The sequence below is a fragment of the Rana temporaria genome, chromosome 5, assembly GCF_905171775.1.
Source record: "Rana temporaria chromosome 5, aRanTem1.1, whole genome shotgun sequence".
Lineage (NCBI taxonomy): Eukaryota > Metazoa > Chordata > Amphibia > Anura > Ranidae > Rana > Rana temporaria.
In genome coordinates this window covers 111374755-111401829 of record NC_053493.1, presented here as the reverse complement: position 1 = coordinate 111401829, position 27075 = coordinate 111374755, and the positions used below count along the sequence as shown (strand labels likewise).

Below are 27075 nucleotides of genomic sequence, written 5' to 3'. Positions count from 1 at the left end.
CATAACGTCTTGGGAAATATCTGCTGTCTTGTGCATTCTTCAGGAAGGGAAGAGATGCCTTACACATGAAACAATGACCTAGATTTACTAAAATGATGAAAAGAGAGTTAAGGACTGCTAAACCTTGGTCTCCATAGATATGCCTGAGCCAGAATTTCACACACGTTCTTAGCCTTCCAGGATGATGAGATGTCTGGATTTGGCTTAACCAGCTGAAAACATACTACGAAAACATACTACTACTAGTAATAATTTTGATCAACTATTATTATTAATTTTATTTTTAACAAATTGTACCGGTTGAAAAACCTAAACAGACACCACCAGACCCAACATTTCTGGGAAAAGCCTTAAAAAGGACATGAATGGTGAAAGCTGTGCCCAAAAAGAAACAGAGGTCACAGGCCTAGTCATCGGGTATTGCCTGTGGCCTTTCCCAGCTGGTCTTTGCCTACTACTGACTTTTACACTAGATAGAGGCAGGGCTTTGCTTCCTCATGTCAGAACTGCCCCCTTGATGACTGGTGGGGTAAGGGACCAGAAGCTGCAGGAGAGGTGGAGGAAATAAAGATCCACAGAATGGATGGCGCAGAAGCAGGGACGTGCACTTTAGGTCATCAGGTACAGCTTCCTCTCCAGCAAGGAAAACAGTACAATTCACAGTAGTGACATCACCCAATATCACTCCAAATCAGATGAGATTTGTAGTTACATGCAGTACCCTCTCACACTGCAGATATACCTAGGCATGAGTCCCTAGGCACAATCATGTGCCAGGGTATACACTTAGACTTTTTAGAAAGACATCACAGCAAAGGGTAGATTTCTAGGGTGCAAGGGTTAAAGTGATATTTTTTATTTTTAATGACAAACATGGTATACTTACCTGCTCTTTGGAATGGTTTTGCAATGAGCAGCTCTGATCCTCCTCTTCACAGGTCCCCCGCTGGCACTCCTGGCTCCTCCCCTTGATCAGTGCCCCTAATAGCAAGCCGCTCTTTATGGTGGCACTAATGCATGCTTGCTTCCGAGCCCCGCTCTCTCATTGGCTCACTGGCTGTGATTTACAGCAGTGGGAGTCAATGGCTCCCGCTGCTGTATCTCAGCCAATGAAGAGAGAGACCTGGGACAGCCAAGGTTCCCGTGCACATAGTTGGATCGAGAATGTGCTCAGGTGAGTATTGGGGGGGGGGGGGCTGTGGGGTAAGCAGCACACTGATGGCTTTTTACCTTCATGCACAGAATGTATGAAGGTAAAAAAACTTTAGCCCTTAGAATCACTTTAAAGTGGTAACTCTCTGAGAGGCAATAGCCTAAGACGTCACCAGTCCATGCACTGTGCCAATCCAGGGCTTCCATGTGCATGTGCGGGAGTGATGTCTTTGCAGCCTCGGCCATTCATACAGCCAGAGCCCGTAAACGCGGAAGGGAGACTGGGTTACGATGGAAGCACTGCCCGAGTTGTGACCTATCTGCTACCACCCTATGTACAGCGCCCACCAGCACCATCCACCCATCTGCTACCAACCTATGTACAGAGAGAGTCCACCAGTTCTATCCTCCCATATGCTACCACCCTATGTACAGGATCCACCAATTATATCCTCCCATCTGCTACAACCCCCTGACCTCTCCAAGGGTGAGTATGGTTTGAAGATCTAAGTAGAGATCTGGATGCATTAGGCCTTCATGCACACTGGACATGATACAACAAGCCAGTAGTGTGAGCTGTAGAAAACTGTAGCTGTAGAATTAGTTTTTCAGCATTTTTTTATAAAATTTATCTCCCACAAAAGCTTATGGCTCAAAAACGCTGATAAATGCAGAATAGCCAAGTTTTTCAGCGTTTTTTATCTTTTTTCAGCTTTATTCAAAGTTTGAGGCCCCATACACACAAGAGGATTTATCCGCGGATACGGTCCAGTGGACCGTATCCGCGGATAAATCCTCTCGAGGATTTCAGCAGATTTCTATGCGATGGCGTGTACACACCATCGCATTGAAATCCGCGCCGAAATCCTCTGGCGATGACGTGTCGCGCCGTCGCCGCGATTATGACGCGGCGACGGGCGCGACGCTGTCATATAAGGAATTCCACGCATGCGTCAAATCATTACGACGCGTGCAGGGAATCCCTTTGGACGGATGGATCCGGTGAGTCTGTACAGACGAGCGGATCCATCCGTTGGGATGGACTTCAGCAGATGGATTTGTTGAGCATGTCAGCAAATATCCATCTGCTGGAAATCCATCCCAGGGGAGATTTATCTGCGGATAAATATCCGCCGGAGTGTACACACCATAGAATCTATCCGCTGAAACCCATTTGATGGGATTTATCTGCGGATAGATTCTATGGTGTGTACGGGGCCTAAGGCCCCATACACACGATAGAATTTATCCGCAGATACGGTTCAGCGGACCGTATCCGCGGATAAATCCTCTCTAAGATTTCAGAGGATTTCAATGCGATGGCGTGTACACACCATCGCATTGAAATCCGCGCTGAAATCCTCTGCCGATGACGTGTCGCGCCGTCGCCGCTATTATGACGCGGCGACGGGCGCGACACTGTCATATAAGGAATTCCACGCATGCGTCTATTCATTACGGCGCGTGCGGGGAATCCCTTTGGACGGATGGATCCGGTAAGTCTGTACAGACGAGCGGATCCATCCGTTGGAATGGATTCCAGCAGATAGATATTCTGTGCATGTCGACAAATATTTATCTGCTGGAAATCCATTCCAGGGGAGATTTATCTGCGGATAGATATCCGACGGAGTGTACACACCATAGGATCTATCCGCAGAAACCCATTTGATGGGATTTATCTGCGGATAGATTCTATGGTGTGTATGGGGCCTAAGAGTTTTTACAGCAGAGAAACACCTCTCAAAACCCACTAGTTCTGGGGTTTCTTTCCAGCCAGAAAATGCCCCAGCCAAAAACAGCCTTTGTGTGCATGGACACATAGGATAACATGCTGGAGAGTTTATTGGCATGCGTGGTTTTCTGCCCGTTGGAAAACCATACAGATGAACAGATTTACCGCTCAGATTTTTGGCCTGACAGGAAAAAAAGAGATCCTGATCTCTTTTTTGTCCGGAATTTTTCCCATCGGAAAAACTGCGATGGAGCATACACACGGCCAGGATTCCCGACCAAAAGCTCTCATAGTAGTTTTCCCATCGGAAAAAACACTTGCGTGTACGAGGCATTAGAGTTCATACGCTCCTTTTCAGTTTTTATCTGTGGGTGGATTTCAAAAGTAATTTCATGTTTAAAGCGGAGTTCCGGCCACAATTTCACTTTTTAAATATAAATACCCCTGTAATACACAAGCTTAATGTATTCTAGTAAAGTTAGTCTGTAAACTAAGGTCCGTTTTGTTAGGTTGTTACAGCATTTAGACACTTTATAAAATAGAAATTGACTGGGGCCATCTTAAGTGTGGGCATCATGAAGCCAGACTGTATGACTTCCTGGATTTCAGCCTTGCAGATCTCGCACATGCTCAGTGCTGCACAAGCAGTGTAATAGGTTTCAGATCAGGTTTCAGCACCTGTACTGTCCAAGTCACATGATTATTCGAGACTGGGGAGTGCACAGACTCCTGGAAAGTTACACCCACTACATTCCCAGGAGTCTGTGCGGTGTAGGTTAGGAAGCTTAACCACTTCCATACCAGGTACTTACGCAGCTTCCCGCCCAAGCCAATTTTCAGCTTTCAGCACTGTCGCACTTTGAATGGCAATTGCGCGGTCATGCTACACTGTACCCAAACAAAATTGGCGTCCTTTTTTCCCCCACAAATAGAGCTTTCTTTTGGTGGTATTTGATCACCTCTGCGATTTTTTTTTTTTTGCGCAACAACTAAAAAAAGGCTGAAAATTTGGAAAAAAAAAATACGTTTTTATTTTTTTCTGTTAATTTTTTTGTAAATAAGTTTTCTCTTTCAATTACGGGCACTGATATGGCGGCACTAATGGGCACCGATGAGATGGCACTGATGGACATCGATGAGGTAGTACTGACGGGCACAGATGAGGTGGCACTGATTGGCGGCGCTGGTATGCGACACTGATGGGCACACATAGGCGGCACTGATGGGCACACATAGGCGGCACTGATGGGCACACAGGCGGCACTGATGGGCACACAGGCGGCACTGATGGGCACACATAGGCGGCACTGATGGGCACACATAGGCGGCACTGATGGGCACACATAGGCGGCACAGATGGGCACTCATGGGCGGCACTGATGTATACTTATGGGTGGCACAGATGGGCACTGCTAGGTGGGCACTGGGCATGGATGGGCACTGTGGGGTGGCGCTGATGGACACTGGGGTGGCGCTGATGGACACTGGGGTGGCGCTGATGGACACTGGGGTGGCGCTGATGGACACTGGGGTGGCAGCACTGATTGTTGCCAGTCAGTGCCCATTTGTGGGCACTGACTGGCATATTTTTTCTTTATGCTTTTTTTTTTTTTTTTTACTTTTTTTTTTTTCTGTTTTTTTTTTTTTGCCCACCCTGGTGGTCCAGGGTGGGCATCCCTGGTGGTCCAGTGTGGCGATCCGAGGGGGGGCTGCGCTGATAACCAATCAGCGCGAACCCCCCCTGTCAGGAGAGCCGCCGATCGGCTATCCTCTACTCGCGTCTGTCAGACGCGAGGAGGAAGAGCCATCAACGGCTCTTCCTGTTTACATCGTGATCAGCCGTGGTTGGACACGGCTGATCACGTGGTAAAGAGTCTCCGCCGGAGGCTCTTTACCGAGATCGGAGATGCAGGGTGTCAGACTGACACCCCGCATCACCGATCGCCGCGATGCGCGCCCCCACGGGCGCGCGCGGCATGAAATCCTGCAGGACGTTCTGGAACGTCCTGTCAGGATTTCATAACCACTTCCCGGACGTAAATCGGCCATAGGCCGGGCGGGAAGTGGTTAAAGAGTCACTAAAGGAATTTTTTTTTTTTTTAGCTAAATAGCTTCCTATACCTTACTGCAGTACTGGTTTCATGTCCTCATTGTTCGTTTTTGCTTTGAAGTAGCTGTAATTCTGCTGTGATCTCCACACTTCCTGGTTGCCTGTTTCCTTATAACCAAGCTGTCATTACTGTGTGTCTAAAACTCCTCAGAACCAATCAGATTCATTTTAAAAACAAAACACTGCCCTGGATTTGTTTGTTTTTGTTCTGTGAGTCTTCCCGACTCACCTCTCACCCGGAACTTCATGTATGTACCTTTAAAACCGAAAGTGAAACTAGAGGCACATTATATGATAGATTAAATTCAATTTTTAATCATTTTTAAAAGGAATCAGTTAACTTTTATGTCTCTATACCCTGTAAACATTTCATTTCAGCAAAAAAAATTTTTTCCTTTAGTGACCCTTTAACCACTTCCATACAGGGCACGTATACACCTTCCCGCCCAAGCCAATTTTCAGCTTTCAGCACTGTCGCACTTTGAATGGCAATTGCGCAGTCGTGCTACACTGTACCCAAACAAAATTGGCGTCCTTTTTTCCCCACAAATAGAGCTTTCTTTTGGTGGTATTTGATCACCTCTGCGGTTTTTTTTTTTGCGCAACAACTAAAAAAAGACTGGAAATTTTGAAAAAAAAATACGTTTTTATTTTTTTCTGTAATTTTTTTTGTAAATAAGTAAGTTTTCTCTTTCAATTATGGGCACTGATATGGCGGCACTGATGGGCACAGATGAGATGGCACTGATGGACATCGATGAGGTAGTACTGACGGGCACAGATGAGGTGGTACTGATTGGCGGCGCTGGTATGCGGCACTGATGGGCGCTGATATGCGGCACTGATGGGCACTCATAGGCGGCACTGATGGGCACATGGGCGGCACTGATGGGCACACATAGGCGGCACTGATGGGCACATGGGTGGCACTGATGGACACTGTGGGGCGGCACTGATGGACACTGTGGGGCGGCACTGATGGACACTGTGGGGCGGCACTGATGGACACTGTGGGGCGGCACTGTTTTCCTTTTGTTGCCTGTCAGTGCCCATTTGTGGGCACTGATTGGCATCTTTATTTTTTTTTCCAGACTTATTTTTTTTTTTTTTCAAACTTTTTTTTTTTAGACTTTTTTTTTGCCCCGTTTTTTTTTTCTTCCTGCCCTTCCCTGGTGGTCCAGGGTGGGCTTCCCTGGTGGTCCATGTGGCGATCCGAGGGGGGGCTGCGCTGATAAACAATCAGCGCGACCCCCCCCCCCCCCTGTCAGGAGAGCCGCCGATCGGCTCTCCTCTACTCGCGTCTGTCAGACGCGAGTGAGGAAGAGCCATCGACGGCTCTTCCTGTTTACATCGTGATCAGCCGTGATTCGACACGGCTGATCACGTGGTAAAGAGTCTCCGTGAGAGACTCTTTACCAAGATCGGTGTTGCGGGGTGTCAGACTGACACCCCGCAACAACGATCGCCGCGATGCGCGCCCCCGGGGGCGCGCAGCGGCTCAGAATCCTGAGGACGTCATATGACGTCCAGTCAGGATTCTACAACCACTTTGCCGACGTCAATTTGTCATTGGCGGGCGGCAAGTGGTTAAGCACCTAGGTGCAGGAAGAGGGAAGATTAACTATTCTGCCTAGCAACAACACTTTGAAGGCATCTAAAAAATATATATTTTTTCTTAAAGGACTAATGACATTTTTTTAAAACTACTGATGTAATGTTATATTTATGGGTGGAACTCCACTTTAAATTTGAGTGATCAAAGCTTAGAATTTGAACCGTGAGGAATGGAGTGTATTGCATTTTGCTCGTAGTAAAGTTCTCCTACTGTGCAAGTTGACAAGTATCCTGTGCCTTTATATTCATTGGCAACTGGCAGCACTTCTAATACAGAATAGAACATTTTTTTCTCTAGTATCTGAATATGTACTGACACGGAAGACACCGATCATCTTTCTCATGCTATAAGCAGCAAGTCCCACAAGATTACTAAGTTGCCTGTGCCTTCTGGAACTATGAGGCCCATGTCAGCACCTATCTCTGTCCATAGACAACATAATTGTTGTCAGTCTCTGTCTTCACTTATTGAAGACACTTCATGTTCATGTCACTCATCTCTGCCTCCTCGCCTTCTATTTATAACTTATAATTATATGTGTACATGGTGACAACCATAACTGCTAGCTACATACGTGGACTGGGCTTACTGCTTAGTAACACTTTGCAATGACTGTGAATAGGTGGACTGGTCTGGCATGCAGATGATTATAGAATTACATGATAAAGAATCTGTAAAAGTGAATAAAAAGCAAGCACAAAAATATGAATAAAAAAAATGCTTATATTAATAAAAATGAGTGCTTATAAAACAAAATACATTGTAATGCTGCGTACACACGATCGGAATTTCTGACAACAAAACCGTAGATTTTTTACAGGCGGAATGTTGGCTCAAACTTGTGTTGCATACACACGGTCACACAAATGTTGTCTGAAATTCCGAACGTCAAGAACACAGTGATGTACAACTCTATGACAAGCCGAGAGAAATGAAGTTCAATGATTCCGAGCATGCGTCAAATTGATTCCGAGCATGCGTAGGATTTTTGTGCGTCGGAATTGCATACAGACGATCAAAATTTCCGACAAGAAAAAATTAAGAACCACCTCTCAAACATTTGTTGTCGGAAATTTCGACAGCAAATGTCCGATGGAGCATACACACGGTCGGAATATCTGACCAAAAGCTCACATCGAACATTTGTTATCGGAAATCCCGACATCATACTCCATTTTGGGGAGCTTTCGGTTTAAATTCAACATACAGCTTTGTTTGTAAGTATCTCAGAGTGGGGCTTTATTAGTTTCCAATTTTTTATTTTATTCTCCTGATTGAGTCGAGAAGCCAGGAGATCCACGTTTGGCGTGCCCCATCTCCGGCAAAGTAGCGGAAACACATCCGGGTGTAGTGACCATTCTCCTTGGTCCAACATCTGGCGACTTAGGTAGTCTGCTTTTCAGTTTTATACGCCCAGGATGTATACAGCCGACAGGGCCAGCACGCTCCACTCTGCCCATCGAAGGATGTGAGCGACCTCCAATGCTGCAGCCGAGCTTCTTGTTTCTCCTTGATGGTTGACATACGCCACCGCCGTGGTGTTGTTCGACTGGATCCTGACTGGATGTCCCTGAAGCCTCAGAGACCACATGGAGAGGCACAGTCTAATCGCCCGAAGTTCAAACACATTGATCGGCAGACAGGATTCCTCCTGCGTCCATCGACCCTGTGCCATCTAAACACCCCAGACACCCCCCCAGCCAGTCAGGCTGGCGTCCGTCGTGATCACCGTCCAGTGAAAAGTAAGGAACGACTTCCCGGACTGAAGGGCCGGAGATCTCAGCCACCAGACCAGGGAACCCCTGACTGGTTGACTCACCCGGATTTGACAATCCAGGGACAACGGAGACTTGTCCCATTTGGACAGGATTTCCTTCTGCAAGACACTAGTGTGGAATTGAGCATACGGTACCGCCTCGAAGGTGGTCACCATGAGACCCAAACTCGCATGCAGAAGTACACTGTCGACCACCTGCGGGATGCCAACATCTTCACCGCCGACTGAAGAGTCTGCAACTTCTCCAAGCAGAGATAAACTCTCGTCTCTGAGGAGTCCAGGATTAAACCCAAGTACTCCAGGCACTGAGTTAGCACCAACACTGACTTCTGTAGGTTCAGTACCCAACTGAATTCCTGAAGAGTCTGACTGGTGATTGCCATATCCTCCTCTAAGTTTGAGCCCGAAGCAGCTCTGAGCAGGAGGTCGTCCAAGTAGCCCACAATAGCGATTCCTTGCTGTCTCAGCAAGGCCAGAATCGGAGTGAGCACCTTGGTGAAAACCATTGGTGCTGATGCCAGGCCAAAAGAGAAAGCCACAAACTGGTAGTGGTTGTCCCCTACTGCAAAGCGCAGAAACTTCTGATGCCTGGAATATATGGGGACATGCAAGTGTGCGTCCTTGATGTCCAAGGACACCAGAAAATCCCCCGGATGGAGTGCAACAACCACAGAGCGAATTGATTCCATCCTGAATTTTCGTATCCTCACAAAGGCGTTGAGGGCCTTGAGATCCAGGATTGGACGGACCCCATCCTTTTTCGGGACTACAAACAGTTTGGAGTAAAATCCCTGAAACCTTTCCGGCAGCGGCACAAGTACTATTACCCTGCGCCTCAGCGGGTCCTGCACTGCCCCCAATAGGGCGTTTCGATGAGCCGGAAGAAGTTGAAGGTTTGAGGGAAAGAATCTGTTTGGTGGGCAAGACAGAAACTCTATCTTCTTCCCTGATGAAACCACTGCGCAAACCCACTGGTCGGAAAGCAGGGAGGTCCATCGAGCTGCAAACCCGCAAAGGCGACCCCCCACATGAGAGACGGGCGGGGGCAAACCTTCATGCTGTCGCAGATTTGTTCGCAGGCTTGTTTTGCTTGTGAATCCAGGGACACTTTTGTCCCTCAGCTGGCCTGTTGTCAGCCTGGGAACGCTTACCTGCGGGCCAGGACTGACGAAAATACCGCTTCTGAGCAGAGAAGGAGGGCCCTGGCCTATGCCGTGGTTCCTTACCCTTTCTGGATTGTGGGAGTAAAGTACTCTTACCCCCAGTGGCATTCTTAATAATATCGTCCAGCGAGGCTCCAAATAGTCTCTCACCCTGGAAGGGTAAATCTGCCAGAGCCTTCTTGGAAATCTGGTCCGCGGACCAGCATTTTACCCAAATCAGGTGACGTAGTACCACAGCAGATACTAAGGCTCTGGAGAGCAAGCGAGCTGTATCCAAAGCTGCATCGCAGATGTACGTAAGGCCCTGCACCAGCTGGTCAGCCAACTCCACACAGACCGGGGAAGTCTGTTGCTTCCCCAGCTCGCGGTGCAACAATTTTGTCCACTCGGTAAGAATCTGTGACACCAGGGCCGTGGCCAATACTGGTCGCAATGCTGACCCCAGCATGGTGAACATGGACCGGGCTACCGCTTCGGACCTCCTGTCAGTAGGGTCCTTGAATGCAGGGGTCCCTTCTACCGGAATTGTGGTGAACTTGTTCAACCTAGACACCGGGGGGTCCACAACCGGGGGGGATGCCCATTTTTTCAAAAGGCTTTTCTCAAAAGGGTAATGGACCGCAATGCGTTTTGGGACCGCAAAGGTCCTCTGCGGCCGTTCCCATTGCTTGTCTATGAACTTATCAAAATAAGTCACATAAGGAAAAACCTTTGCAGTGCGGGTCAACTTGCGGGACCCAAAACAGACCCACACCTCAGCAGATGCCCCAGTCGCATCCTCCAATTTGAGGGTGATAAGTGCCCCCATAAGTGCGCCTTCTCCTGCGATGCCCCTGACACGGAGTGCTGTTTGGCTTTGCTGTATTACATGTTTTTTAACCATTTAACATGTCTGCCTAGTCCTCTCCTGAACATAACCTACTGTCAAGATTATTTGGACCTGTGTCCGTCCATGAACGAAAGAGAAAAAGCCTCATCTGCAATCCCAGTATGAAAGCCCGAATGCTTTCACACTGGGGCGCTGCGCTGGCAGGACGTAAAAAAAAGTCCTGCAATCAGCTTCTTTGAGGCGCTTTAGGAGCGATATATACACAGCTCCTAAAGCGCCACTTCCCATTGAAATGTATGGGAAGCGCCCCGCTTTTAACCCTTTATTCGGCCACTAGCGGAAGTTAAAAGCTCCCCGCTAGCGCCTGATAGTTTTAGTGGAGCATACCAGCGTTTTTCGGGCACTGGCAGTGTGAAAGGGCTCTTAACCTTACCTCTGTAGGCCATTTTGTGTATTTTCGGCCTTCATTTATAACCAGACCCTTGTTGCATTTTTATTTTCATGTTGTGATATAAAACACTGATTTTATTAATTCACATAGAGTCTTATTGGCATGAAATGCAGAACAGCATGCATGCTTTTTAAAGACAATTTAATTGGTTGTTTTGACATCTATTTAGTATCAGATTTTTGTGAAAGTTTGGTGTTTAGTTGCAGACAACAGATTGCCTGAGGTGATATTTCTATTCTGCCGTACAGCAGTGAAGGAGAACTTTGGGGAATACTTGTGCCAAATGAAATGAAACGGAAAGGTGTTATTTTTAGGTCTACTACACATAGCCATTTACATTAGATGTTCCTACAAGTGTGTTATCATAATGTGCAATTTGACATGTCAGTTATGTCATGTGCTATCATATACATGCATTAGCATAAACAAACATTTCTACTTGCACAAGCTTTTTACTCTCCTTACTATGTAATCCCAGAAAATGCTGTTTTGTGTCCACGACTACAAATGTAACATGAAGCTACAATGATTTCATGTCAGTTTTATACATTATGTTAAAGCGGAGGTCCACCTAAACAAAAAATATTAAAAGCCAGCAGCTACAAACACGGCAGCTGCTGACTTTTAATAAATGGACACTTACTTGTCCAGGGTGCTCGCGATGTCGGCAGCCGAAAAGGAGCAATCGCTTGTCTCTCGGCTGCACCTGCCGCCATCCTCGGTGAGGAAATCAGGAAGCAAAGCGTTTTGGCTTAAGTGCTTGGTTCCCTATTGCGCATGCGCGAGTCTTGCTGTATTGCATGCAATAGAAGTTAATGTGGAACTAATTATCTTTGTTTCTATTGACTGCTATGGGGAAATTCACTTTGATATGCGAGTGCTTTGGATTACAAGCATTCTCCTAGAACGGATTATGCTCGTAATCCTCGGTTCCACTGTAGTTTCAACAGTTTACAGTGCTTTCCAATGTAGAACGGGGGCAGTACAATTACAATACAGAAGAGACAGGAGGGCCCTGCTCATTGGGCTTACAATCTGTATGTATATAATATACTGTGTGTATATATATATATATATATATATATATATATATATATATATATATATATATATTGTATAGCGTATGGGGGAGATTTTCTAAAACTGGTGCACACGGAATCTGCTGCAGCTGTGCATAGTAACCAATGCAAGCCATACATAGCTCAAATTCTAAACAATGTATCGATCGAAAATTCATGCGTTTTGTAAAACTGATGGTACCACCATTGATTTCGATATTCGATCAGCCAAGCCTTTAGCCTGGGTTCATACTATTGCGAAGACAGACGTCACATGTGATTCACACCTGCGCTGCTGTGCCAATCACATGCGATGTCTGTGCAATGTGAGTTCAGCCATACAGTTGTATGGCTGACTCACATTGGATTTGCATAAAAAAGAGGCAGGGACTTTTTTTTCCCGCACTGGAATCGGATCGCAGGGGTGTTCACATCCATGTGATCTGATTCCTGTCCGAATCCACAGTTCACATATGGAATCGCAGTAGTTCACATATGTGCGATGTGCGAGATCGCTTGTGATTCGAACCGCACTGCAGTGCAAATCACATGCAATGTCCGTGCAATGTGATATCAGCCATACAGATAGTATGGCTGATATCACACCGCATTCGGACCAAACACGCAGAGGACCCTTTTTTTGGTCCGCACCAGAATCGGATCGCATGGGTGTTAACACCTATGCGATCCGACTCATATCCGAACTGACAGTTCGCAGTGCGATATACGAGCTGAGATGGGGGTGTCATTAACAATGTATTGACACTCCCCTGCAGTTCGCATATGGCAATGTAAACTGCCGTGCGAGTTCAGCTGTATTCACACAATTTCACTCCTGCTTGTCAGTCCCGATTTCGGACACGATTACAGAGACATCTGTGCAGGCCGAAATCGCAAAAAGAAGTACTGAAACTACCTTTTGAAATCGGTGCAGCGCAGCGCATGCGGCGTCGCACTGATTAGGACGGTATCATTGCCGGCAATTGCAGGCAAATTGACATGTCTGTGAACCATGGCTTAAAGTGGAGGTTCACCCAAAAACTAATAGGTAGATTCACAAAGAGTTAGGTTGGCTTATCTACAGATAAGCCGACCTAACTCTGAATCTAAGCCGACCTATGTTTAAGTGTATTCTCTAACAGAGATACACTTAAACATATCTAAGATAGGACGGCTTGCGCCGTCCTATTTTAGATTAGATTGTTTTGGCTTACCGCTAGGTGGCGCTTACATTGCGGCCGGACTAGATTATGTAAATGAGAATTTACGACGATTCCCGAACGAACGCGAGCCCGCCGCAGTCGATTAACATCGTTTCCGTACGTGATAGGCCGCCTAAAGTTATTCCACCTATGAGGTGGAATAACAATGTTAAGTATGGCCGCGTTCCCGCCGCAAGGTTCGAATTTTTTACGTTGTTTGCGCAAGTCGTCCGCGAATCGGGATTTACGTAGTTTACGTACGCGTCGAAATCAATAGGCCCGTACGGCCTACTTAGCCGCAATGCGCACTGGGAAATGTAGTCGCCCGGCGCATGCACAGTGTAAAAAAACTTCAAAAAACTTGAGGTCAAGCCTCATTTCCATACTACACGCCCCCCTCCCATTCATTTGAATTAGGCGCGCTTACGCCCGCTCGTTTTAGGCTACGCCGCCGAAAATTTTAAGGTAAGTGGTTTGAGAATCACTAATAGCCTAAATAATTTACGGCGGTGTAGCCTAAAAAGACTAGGCTAGGCCGTCCTAATTTTAGGCCAACCTACGTGAATCTACCTATAAATTTTTAACATTAGATTGAGGCTCATTTTGTGAAGGGGAATCTGGTGTTTTTTTTTAAATTGAAGCAGTACTTACCGTTTTAGAGATAGATCTTCTCCGCCGCTTCCGGGTATGTGCTGCGGGACTGGGCGTTCCTATTTGATTGACAGGCTTCCGACGGTCGCATACAGCGCGTCACGATTTTCCGAAAGTAGCCGAACGTCGGTTCGCAGGCGCCGTATAGAGCCGCACCGACGTTCTGCTTCTTTCGGCTACTCGTGACGCGATATATGCGACCGTCGGAAGCCTGTCGGAAGCCTGTCAATCAAATAGGAACGCAGTCCCGAAGACCATAGCGGCGGAGAAGATCCATCTCTAAAATGGGAAGTACTCCTTCGATTTAAAAAAAACCACCTGATTCCCCTTCACAAAATGAGCCTTAATCTAATGTTAAAAATTGTTTTTCGGGTGAACTCCCGCTTTAAGGTCAAATTTCAAAATCAATGGTGGCACCATTGGATTACAAGAAGCACAAATTTGCGAGTGACATCACAGCACTTCCTATCAGTACAGAGGCCCAGGCAGAGCTATTGCACCTCTGTCCATTCTCTTCCTACAGGAGCAGATCACAGCCAGCAATAGGGGTGTCTGGATCTCCTCTACACTGACCAGATCCAGGCCCAAGATGAAGAAATAATATGAAACAAAAAATAGTGAATAAAAAAGTGTCAAAAATAAATGTAAAAATCTATAATAAGTAAAAAAATAATCCTTCTACAAAGAATCCTTAGGTCGTATCAATGTTGTCAGATGACATGGATGACATTAGGGTTCACTGTGCATGCACATAAGTGAACGCAATTCCATTCGAATTTTTGGTCATCACATCACCTGTGGAAAAAGTGCTAATATGTGCTCTTGTCAACCTGATTAATCTATCTTTTTTTTATCTTTCCTTTTTTATTTTAAATAATTTTAACAATACATACCAACACATTTACAACACCCATAAGGTACAGAAAAAAACATATTATCCAAAATAACAAAAATTTACAAAAAGAAAAAAAAAAATATTAATCTTTACGCTAACAATTTACACAAAGTATTTTTTTCGTAAAATGCTTACATTGCTTTTCAGCTTTACTATTCTGCTACGACTACGTTACATAAAATGTGTTCTAATGTGATATACAAAACAAACTGCTGTTTAAGATGATATTCGGCAGTATATAAATGGGGGGTGCACATACTACTTAAGGCAATTCGCAATCATGGGTGGAATCGCATGGCGCGTTAGGGTGTCATTCATTCTAAACTGACCCCCAAATGCAGTGCGATTTTGCCGGGATTGTCCAGCAAAAACGCACAACTTTAAAATTCATGTGACGTTTGTTGCTCAAAAAAGGAGCTTATGGGCTCTTTCACACGGGCAGGTCCGCCTGACAGTTTTTTTTGCGGACCTGAACGGGTGCTCCATGCTCCATGCTCCTATGGAGCCGCGGATGTCAGCGGTGACATGCCCGCTGACATCCGACCCGATCCGCCAAAGTGTGACGGAGGAAAAACCTACTTTTCCATCCGTCTGGCGGATCGGATCGGGTGAACACGGACAGACGGTCCGTGTTCATCCGATCCTCCCATAGAGGAGAGCGGAGAAAAGACAGGGCGGTCCCTGCACAGTGTGCGGGGACCGCCCTGTCATCCGCCTGCTCAGCGGGTATCAACAGAGCGATCCCCGCTGAGAACGCGGAGGTTCACGGGGTGGATCATTACTGATCCGCCCCATGTGAAAGGGGCCTATGGGTGACCAATGTGCATAGGGCAGCCTATTGAAGTGAATGGGCTACCCTATGCGTAACACGCGGAATCACGTTAAGATGGCATAATTTAACATTATGCAAAGTGTGAAAGGGGCCTAAAAGTTGTGGCTGCAGAAATTTCAGAAAAAGGCAAGTTTTTTTCATTTTTTACTACTTGTTCACAATAAAAACCAAAGAAATAAAATATATGCTGGATCAAATTCTTCCATATATAATTGATTTGTTACTCTTGTAAAAAGTGCACTTAAAATTGCACTGAAAGTGCACATGGAAGTGCAGTCGCTGTAGATCCGAGGGGGGACATGCAAGGAAAATAAAAAACAGCATTTTAGCTTGCACATGATTGGATGATAAAATCAGCAGAGCTTCCCCTCATTTCAGATCTACCCCTCAGATTTACAGCGACTGCACTTCCAAGTGTACTTTCAGTGCAATTTCAAGTGCACTTGTAGCGCAAAGTTGATTTGCCTTTCGTAAATAACCCCCAATGTGTGCAACAGATCCAAATGCAGACATGCGTTTGGATCCGTGCACCCGCTACTGCATGCATGCCAGATTTCTACATGCGACTGATTCTTTTCATCTAAAATAGCAAATTGAAAAAAAAAAATGTGGAGGGCAATACTTATCAGGAGACAGAGGATTTCAACTAAAACTGCAGCACATGGAACACTTTGCATTAATTGTAAGCAATGTCCCTTGTGCTGATTATTTATTTTAACCCTTGTCCCACCCTCCTATTAGAGATCTGTGGTTGACTAGTAAGGAACAGTCACTGCCTAGTGGGACAGAACATGGTCAGGGTCTATCTGTGCATTCAGAACATGCACATTACACCTTGGATCTTCCCTGCACACACACAAGGTCACAGAACTATACACAGCACTTCCACAATGAACTACATGATGGTATGTGCACCAGCAACCTGTGAAAATACAATTATAAAGGGTTACCTTCACCCAAGACCAGGCACATGGCCTCTCCTCTTCTTCTGGCTCTGTGTGCATTCTCCTCCTTCCAGATGGGTTGATCATTCAGTACAATGCAGAGCAGGCCTCCTGTCTACAAACAGCGCCACCTAGCATACCTAGCACACAGCAAACCAAGACACCAAACACACAGGGGGGTGATTCACTAAAACTGGAGAGTGCAAAATCTGGTGCAGTTCTGCATAGAAACCAGCTGCATAGAAACTGCACAGAAATTGGCTTCCAGGTGTTTTGTCAAAGCTTTTTTGAACAAGCTGAAGTAAGAAGCTGATTGGCTCTGCTGCACTAGATTTTGCACTTTGGGGTTCAATCAACCCCATTATTTAACCCACTATCCTGGCAGTGGCACATCTTTAAGGCTGCATTCACACCTGAGCGTAGGTCGTTAGGTTGTTTTTTCCGGCGTTTTTTTTTCCGGCATTTTGTTGCGCGTATTCATGCTTATTTGCGCGTTTGCATACAGCGTCGTCCGACGTTTTTGTACTTCAATGTTTTTTATTTTAGCCAATAGGAAAAATGATCAGCTTTTCATCACTTGTGTAGATGTTGGTAGATTTTTTTTATCTTCTGCCTAGGTGAAATGTTCTATTTATTAAAGCGACAAAACGCCTGTAGCAAATGCTCGTTGTCGCGCTAGTCGCTTGAATCGAGCGTTTCCATTTCTTTCTATGGGAAATAGAAATGCTCAAAAACGCCCAAAACGCCAGATTCGCGCAACAAAAAAGGGTCCGGAACTTGTTTGAGCTTCAGGCGTTCGGCGTCAGGCGTTTTGGAGTGGAGATGTGAACCATCTCTATAGGGAATAATGTATTTTTCAGGCGACAAAACGCTCAGGTGTGAATGCAGCCTTAGGCCCCGTACACACGGTCGGACAAAACCGATGAGAATGGAGCGAGGTTCAGTTTCATCGGTCCAAACTGAACGTGTGTACGGCCCATTGGTCTGTTTTCCTTCGGTCCAAAATTTTAAAACATGCTTCAAAACCGAACCGATGGACCGCTGCCCGATCCAAATCGATGGTTAGTACAGAAAGCATCGGTTCAAAACCCGCGCATGCTCAGAATCAAGTCGACGCATGCTTGGAAGCATTGAACTTCGTTTTATTCAGCACGTCGTGTGTTTGACGTCACCGCATTTTGACCCGATCGGTTTTTGGAACGATGGTGTGTAGGCACATCAGACCATCAGGCCACTTCAGCGGTGAACCGATGAAAACGGTCCGTCGGACCATTCTCATCGGTTTGAAACGACCGTGTGTACGGGGCCTTAGAGTATACAGGGACACATATAAATGTATCATTTTTAGTTATAGTGTAGTTACATTTTACCTAAAGTAATAGATTTGGCTTTGTGGTGAGTGCTCCTAGGTAGGGCTTTGGTGGACCTATTTAAAGTGACACTGAACGATATCCTTATTCTCTAAAAAATAATCCACTCACATCCACCACTTAATGGCCCTGCATTTTGTTTTTCTTAGCCCTGGTTCACACTGGTGCGTTTTGACATGCGATTTGACATGTCAAATCGGCAGAATTTGCCGGCAATGGCACCGTCCTAATCGGTGCGATGCTGCATCTGCGGCGCTGCACCGATTTCATAAAGTAGTTTCTGTACTACTTTTTGCGATTTTGCCACACAATTTACATTGGCATCTGTGCAGAAACCTGCACAGATATCTTTGTAATCGCAGCTAAAATCGGGACTCAGGCCTCGTACACACGACAGAGTTTCTCGGCAGAATTCAGCGAGAAACTCGGTCAGAGCCGGATTCTGCCGAGAAACTCTGTCGTGTGTACACTTTCGGCCCGATGGAGCCGCCGAGGAACTCGTCGAGAAAATAGAGAACATGTTCTCTATTTTCTCGTTGTTCTATGGGAGAACTCGGCCCGCCGAGCTCCTCGGCGGCTTCAGGGCTGAACTCGCCGAGGAACTCGACGTGTTTGGCACGTTGAGTTCCTCGGCCGTGTGTACGAGGCCTGACAGGCAGGAGTGAAATGGTGCAAGTTCAGGTGAACTCGTACGGCTTAATTCCCGCAGCCCAGTGTGAACCTGGGCTTACTGTGTGTCCTTTTTCCTCCTTGTAATGTCCCCTGTGAGCTCCTGTACCTCTCCTTTTCCATATCACTTTGTGTTGTTTGGACTTGTGTGGTCACCTATGCTGTTCTATGACCCTACAAATCCCAAAATACATAGAAGCACCATTCACTAGAGAGGGGATCAGACCAACAATCCTCTCGCTACCAGGGGACAGGGTTGTTACATATTTTGTTTAAAAAAATCCCAATAAGTGTATATTGATTGGTTTGCGCAAAATTTATAGCGTCTACAAACTATGGGATAGCGCTCGAGAGCCAAAGACGAGGATCACATACAGGCAGGGGCGGACTGACAACTCGTGGGGCCCCCGGGCAATAGGAGATTATGGGGCCCCTGGCAATAGGAGATTATAGGGCCCCCGGGCAATAGGAGATTATGGGGCCCCTGGCAATAGGAGATTATAGGGCCCCCGGGCAATAGGAGATTATGGGGCCCCCGGGCAATACATTTTGGGGCCACACAGTATACACACACACACACACACACACATACAGTATATATACACAGTATACACACACTGAAAAGGTACTGGAGAGGCGGGACAGCTGAAATCTTGGGATTTTTAAAAAAACATAGATTTTTACATATTGTCCCTGCTTTTACTGAGGCTGGCAACCCTGATTGGGGCCCCCTAGTGGCATGGGGCCCTGGGCAGTGCCCGAGTGCCCAAATGGTCAGTCCGCCCCTGCATACAGGTACGTGATTTTGAGCTAAAAGGCCGACCTGCCGCAATAAATGTACGTGGGTGCGGTCATTAAGTGGTTAAAGCAACACTTAAGATAAAAATTTGTTTTAAAAAAAAATTAAAAACATGTTATACTTACCTCCACTGTGTGGCTCGTTTTGCACACAGTGGCCCAGATCCACGTCTTCTGGGGTTCCTCGGTGGCTGTCATGGCTCCCCCTCCGCAAGAGCTTTCCACCTTCATGCGAGCGAGCGAGCATGGTGGAAAGCTCTTGCGGGCGCGCTCCCGTGATACAGCGGCGGGCATAGCCGCTGACTGTATCACTCGGCCCCTGCCGCGTCTTTGGATGTAATTGCTATCAATGGCTGCGTTGCTATCAATCCGTCCAACCTAGCCAATCAACGGCCAGGCTGGGAACCAAAGAGGATGAAGGGGACGAGCGCGGAACTTTCGAGGGGTGAGGTAAGTATAATGGGGGCTCGGGGCGGTGCTGTCGGATGTTTTTTCACCTTAATGCATAGGATGCATTAAGGTGAAAAAACTTTTACCTTTACAACCCCTTTAAAGCTGAAGTGCAGGCAAAACTTTATTGAGACATTATCTAGGTACCAATAAGGTACCTTAATGGTAGGTGCCCTACTGATGTCTGCTGCTTCTTTATTGAAAAATGTTCCCTGTGGAGCTCCACCATTCCGAAAACGTCTTGTATTTGTAGCCATGCCCCCTGGTTGATAAATGTAGTGGTTCACCTCACACCCTGACCAGCCAGGCATCCATCTCTCAATCACTCAGAGACATAGAACAGTCCATAGCTTTGTTTTTGTTTTGTTTTTTATTGAGGGGATTCAATTGGGAATTATGGGATGGACACAAATATTTAGTGCAAACTTGCTCGGGACTTTTATATACTCTCCAATATATACACTTCAGCCTTCTCTCCAGCACTAACGCTTGCTTAAAGGGGTTGTAAAGACAAATATATTTTCCTCTTAAATTAAAGTCTGACAGTAGCTGATAAAGTAAAAAGTAATGTTTTGCATTATAACTAGTTTGATATCTGTTAAAATCGAGCTGTTTTATTCACCTCCAGCACTCCTGAATCATTATTCTCACTGACTTCCTGGTTTGTGGTGCGCATTCATTCTTGCTACATCACGGCCTAATGGGAACTACAGTTCCCATTAGGCTTAGCCTCAATGCCTGTGAGGGATAAGAGAGCATCTACACGCAGGGCTGTAGTCAATGGGAGGGGGTGAGCACATTCTGCTTTCCACCATGCAAAACGGCTCAGATGATGGTGGAAAGCAAGAAGAGGAGTGACAGGAAATGGCATTTTCAAACCTGGATTACTGTATTTTGGAGGTCAAAAGGAAAAACGAGGTAAGTGATATTTAAATGCTCTAGCTTACAGCAATCAATTGATCTAATAAAAAACTAACCTTTAGTGTACCTTTAACCACTTCCCGCCCGGCCTAAAGCAGAATGACGGCCGGGCAGTGGTTCTGTTATCCTGACTGGATGTCATATGATGTCCACGGGGGTACGCAGTGCGGCGATCGCTGGTGCTGTGTGTAGCTCTGACAGACCACATCTCTGATCGTGGTAAGGAGCCTCTGACGGAGGCTCCATACCACGTGATCAGCTGTGACCAATCACAACTGATCACAGCGTGAGCCAGGAAGTGCCTGTAAATGACTTTCCTCGGTTCGAGCTGACATGGAGAGACGATCAGTAGCTCTCCCTGTCAGAGGGGGGTCTGCGCTGATAATCAGTACATTGATTATCAGTGCAGCCCCCATGAGAGGTGCCAATCAGCTGCCAATCAGTGCCTATCAGCTGCCAGTCTGTGCCCCATCAGTAACGCCAGTCAGTGCCCATAAATGTGCCAATCAGTGCCCATAAATGTGCCAATAAGTGCCCCATTAGTAATGCCTGTCAGTTCCCTTCAGATACCAATCAGTAATGCCTGTCAGTAGCTCCTCATCAGTGCTGCCTATCCAGTGCCATATATCAGTGCCCATCAGTGCCACCTACCAGTGCCTTTGAGTGCCCATCAGTGCCACCTATCAGTGCCTATCAAATCATCGCCCATCAGTGCCACCTATCAGTAACCATCAGTGCTGCCCATCAGTGCTGCATATCAGTGTAGCCTATGGGTGCCCATCAGTGCTGCATATCAGTGCCGCCTATAAGTGCCCATCAGTTCCCCCTTATCAGTGCCACCTCATCAGTGCCCATCAGTGCAGCTTCATCAGTGCCCATCAGTGAAGGAGAAAACAAAATTTTAGAACAGAAACAAAGAAAAACTTTTTTTTCAAACATTTTCAAACTTTTTTAGTTAGTTTAGCAAAAATAAAAACCCCAGCGGTGATCAAATACCACCAAAAGAAAGCTCTATTTTTGGGAAGAAAGTGATGAACATTTATTTTGGGGACTGTGGTGCATGACCATGTAATTGTCATTCAAATTGCAATAGCACTGAAAGCTGAAAATTGTCCTGGGCAGGAAGGGGGGAAAGTGGCCTGTATTGAAGTGGTTAAAGCGGAGGTCCGGTAAAAAAAAATAAAAGTCAGCAGCTGCTAACACTGTAGCTGCTGACTTTTAATAAGGACACTTACCTGTCCTAGTTGGCAGTGATGTCGGCCCCCGCTGAGTCCGATCCTCGATCCTGGCAGCTCCAGGCGCCGCCATCCACAGTAAGGGAAACAGGCAGTGAAGCAGTGCGGCTTCACTGCCTGTTTCCTACTGCGCATGCACGAGCAGCGCGGCGCTTTGTGAATGGGCCGGCTGCTTTCTGGGATACACACAGTTCCCAGAATGCAGCGCGCCCCATTCACAAGAAGAAACCGAGTGTAGGAGGAGGAAGAGAATCCACCGCGGAGGATGAAGAGGCAGATTCGGGACTTCCGCATAGCAACAGCTATTTCGGGTAAGTAAACTTTTTTTTTTTTTTTATCATTTTTTTTTTTTTTTAGATTTTTGGAAGAAAACACATTTTCAGGGTAGAACTCCGCTTTAAGACCTCTTTAACCTTCGCTCCTCAAGAACATCACTTGCTGAACACCGTTACTCTTCAAGCACTTCACTCGCTGCAGACTGTTTCTCCTCTAGACTAGCTAGCACCGCATGGTTAGGCCTGACACTTACTCAGCTAGGCCTCAATGAACTGCCTTTTGTGGGCAGGGCCCCTGTGGTGTAGAAATTGTTCAAGTGCTAGCTATTCTCAGTTCAGCTACCAATCCCAGATAGCTCTCTTCAGGCCCTGCCAGCCAGCTTGGCTGCAATGACCTCTCTCCACTGCCCTTTCCACAGTCCCCTCTTCTGGTTTTCACCCATCTCAAACTGAAAACTTCCAGTTCTCTCAGGCGTGCCTCCCCAGTTCTCCTGACTGTGCCTTACTCACCAGCACTTCACTTGCTGTGACCAGTTGTCCTCCCTGGAGTCTCTTAGCAGTGTTCTCTCCCGCTGTTCTCCACTTGCTCTCTCTTGCTCTCTCCTCCAGGATCTTTTCTCTCCTCTCGGATGCACCCGAGCCCCAGCCCAAGGTCGCCCCCAGTACTGGGGAGCTCCCTGTGGACCCCGACATCCTCCACACTCTCTCACTCCAGCTCTTCCACCTGACAACTCCTCCCCAGATGGGCTGACCCCAGCTATTTAAGGAGGCCTGCCCCTGCCAATCCAAATTGGGGATTGGTCAAGGCTCCTCAAGATACCCCAGGCAGCTCCACCTCTCCTCCCCTCCTCTCCTTCCAGCACTTTCTAGAAGGAAGAGGGAGATGACAGTGATGCTACCTGTGAGTCACCCAGCCCTGCCCTAGGCCACTCACAGCCCAGAATTAAAACAAACAGGCCTAGCCCCCTGCTAGGCCTGCCTAAATGTATCTCACTCTAGCACCTACCTAACTAGAGGGTGCTACATATTTCTTAAAAAAAATGCAAGGTCATTGGACAAGACAGGATTTCCAGTTACAGAACAACTTCAAACTTCAGCAGTGACTCCACCGAAAGAAGCTGCATATAAGTACATTTTTTAAGAAAGAAGGAGCAGTTAACAGTGGTGTACACATCATTAGAGGTACACTATTGTTACTAGGGTTGTCCCGATACCGATACTAGTATCGGTATCGGGACCGATTCCGAGTATTTGCGGGAGTACTCGTACTCCCGCAAATACATCCGATACCAAAATAGAATACTTCCCCCCCCCGCCGCCGACCCCGCCGCCGTCGCCGTTACGCCGCATCCCGCCGCCGTTACGGCCCATACCGCCCCATCCCCGCTACCGCCGACTGGGTAATACGGGCGGGGAATATTACAGCTTTGAATAGCTGTAATGATTTGCGCCGCGTATAGACACTCCCCCTTGCTCGGGTGAACTGTCCAATCCCGAGCGAGGGGGAGTGTCTATACGCGGCGCGAATCATTACAGCTATTCAAAGCTGTAATGTTTCCCGCGTATTAACCAGTCGGTGGCAGCGGGGATGCAGGTAAGGGGGATATGGGGGGGAGACATGGCTGCATGGGGAGAGACATGGCTGGATGGGGGGGAGACATGGCTGCATGGGGGGAGACATGGCCGGATGGGGGGGAGACATGGCTGGATGGGGGGGAGACATGGCTGGATGGGGGGAGACATGGCTGGATGGGGGGGAGACATGGCTGGATGGGGGGGAGACATGGCTGCATGGGGGAGACATGACTGCATGGGGGGAGACATGGCTGCATGGGGGAAGACATGGCTGCATATGGGGGACATGGCTGGATATGGGGGGACATGGCTGCATATGGGGGACATGGCTGGATATGGGGGACATGGCTGGATATGGGGGGACATGGCTGCATGGGGGGACATGGCTGGATATGGGGGGGACATGGCTGGATATGGGGGGAGACATGGCTGGATATGGGGGGAGACATGGCTGGATATGGGGGGGACATGGCTGGATATGGGGGGACATGGCTGCATATGGGGGGGACATGGCTGCATATGGGGGGGACATGGCTGCATATGGGGGGGGGACATGGCTGCATCTGTGGGGGGACATGGCTGCATTTGTGGGGGGACATGGCTGCATTTGGGGACACATTTAAAAAAAAGTATGGGTATTCGGTATCGGCGAGTACTTGAAAAAAGGTATCGGTACTCGTACTCGGTCCTAAAAAAGTGATATCGGGACAACCCTAATTGTTACTAATAAAAATTTTGCCCACACTTCAGCTTTAGGAATCAGCGCTAAACTGGTACAAAGTGATAAGCTATAATGATCTCATAATACTGTTAGGAACCCTCCTTTTTTCATATTTGCAAAATTTAAAGTTTGCAGGGCCCTAGATTGTTGTATGTGGTGCATTATAATTAGATCTGTTGGTGTTGTGGAAGAATATAATACCCAAGAAGTGTTCATTATAGATTGAACTATATAAATATAATTATGCCGCGTACACACGATCATTTTTCAGCATGAAAAAAAACGTTGTTTTTCAACAAGTTTTTCCAACTTCATCATTAAAACTACGTTGCCCACATACCATCGTTTTAAAAAAATGATCTAGCAAAGCGCGGTGACGTACAACACGTACAACGACACTTTAAAGGGGAAGTTCCAATCGCCTTTGGGCTGCTTTCGCTGATTCCGTGTTAGTTTTTTTTTTTTTTTGCCACGTCAGACTCTGCTCACGTATGGCAGCGAGACTTAGCTCACGGTTCCGACCGCCCATAGCATCTCTCTTGTGGCTTCGCATCATCCGTGGGGTTTTTTTTTTTTTTCTGCTCCCCCTCATGTTTATCCTTTTTTTTTTTTTTTTTCTTTCTTTACGTATTGTTTGTTTGGGTGCTTTTTCTTTTATACAATTACAAATTTGGCATTTTTTACATCATTATTTATTCTTTTCCGGATTAACCAGTCTAAGTGCGTTTCTTACTGTTATAACATGCCTAGTCCCCTCTTTTTTTTTTCCCCCCCCTCCCCCCCCTTATCCGCCTACCCTCCCACCCCTCCCTCGATCTGTGTGCCATGCAGTCTTCTATTTTATTTCTTACCTATCTGCTTCTGTCATTCCCTGGACAAACTTTTCTGCGGATTTAAACGCTTTCCATTTTTCCCAAACCATCCTGTATTTGTCTTCTCCTCCTGTCTCTCTACAGGCAAGATACTCCATCTCTTCTATATACTCTACCCTTTCTATCCACTCTTTGATTGATGGCCTCTTTGGAAGTAGCCAGTTTTTTGGGATCAGAGCCTTTGCTGCATTTAGCAGCACTGGGACCAGAGTTGTTCCATATTGTTTTTTGTTTTTTTCAGTTCCGTGAAACAAACAGGGCAGCGGGCTACAGGGGATCCTCTCCCCTGTTATTTCTAAAGTATATTCCAAAATTTCTTTCCAATATTCCTGTATTCTCGGGCAGTCCCACCATATATGCAAAGTTGTTCCTTTTTGCTTACAATTTCTCCAGCATAGCTCAGAGTTATTTGGGTGAATCTTACTAATTTTTGATGGGGTCAAGTGCCATCGGACCATACATTTATAGTTCGCTTCTATGGTGGTCATATCTGAAGCATGGTTATATACTGCACCTATCATTTGTGATATATCTATCCTTTTACCCAAATCGCTTTCCCACTTTTCTAAAAAGGGGAGAGTTTCCAGGGTCTCAAGCTCCGTTAATATCCCGTATACTTTTGATATACCGTGTACCAGGGGTTTGTCTGTATTGCATATTTTTTCTATTGGGTGCAGTGTCTTGTCTTCCCTGATCGGTTGTGGTAGTGTGCTCACAAAGTGTTTTAACTGCAAATACTCCCACTCACTCATCTTTTGTTCCCCATCCCCTATATTTATATCTTGTCTTAATTTAATTTTTCCCCTTGTGACAATATCTTTTAATTTTTTCTCCCCCAGTTGCTTTCCAAAACGTGTTCCATTACCTGGTGGAAAATAATTTGTGCCTACTAATGGGATTAATGGAGAGTTATACTCCCATTTTTCCCGTCTAAATATTGTGTCCCATATTCTAAATACATTCCTTGTTATACTATGTGTATTTGTGCCCAGTTCCCTCGTTTTTGGTGGTATCCATACGTTTCTATTTAATTGTGTGCTACTTAATATTTCTTCCATTCGTACCCATTTTTTTTTTGTGTGTATATTTGTCCATTCTACCAGCCTGGCTAGATTAACAGCAAAGTAATATCTTTTTATGTCGGGGAGCCCCAACCCCCCTCCTTTTTTTTTCATGCTCAGCAATGAATAGTTTAGTCTGGCCTTTTTACCTGCCCATATATATTTCAAAATTACTGTTTTGATTACTTTAAAAAAACTTTGCGGTATTTTTATTGGGAGCATTTGAAGTTTGTATGTAATCTTCGGTAATATCATCATTTTAAACGCATTGATCTTACCTATCCAAGAAATGTGTTTTTTTGCGAGATTTTTCAGGTCTTGTCTAATGTCGTTAATTAAGGGGACAAAATTAACCAGGTAAAGTTTTTCAATGGTTGATGTAATTTTTATTCCTAAGTACGTTATAGCTTCTTTTTCCCATGTAAATGGAAACTCTTTCTGTAGTTCTTCTGCTTCTCTTTTATCTATCCCCAAATTCAAAATTACTGTTTTTATCGGGTTTATTTTAAAATTTGATAGTTCACCGTATCTTTTTATTTCCTTTATGATATTAGGGAGGGAAACTCTAGGTTTGGTCAAGTATAGGAGTATGTCGTCTGCGAACGCCGCCACCTTATGTTCTTCTTCTCCCACTCTCACCCCCCCTATCTCCGGGTTTTCCCGGATTTTTGCCAGCAATGGTTCCAGTGCTATTACATATAGGAGAGGTGAGAG

General features: G+C 46.2%; 1 protein-coding gene across 1 annotated transcript in view; it reads right to left on the bottom strand.

Annotated features, from left to right (window-relative positions):
* The window catches only part of RARB (retinoic acid receptor beta), a 696217-nt gene that overhangs the window by 600150 nt on the left and 68992 nt on the right, over window positions 1-27075 (bottom strand). The window lies entirely within an intron of this gene.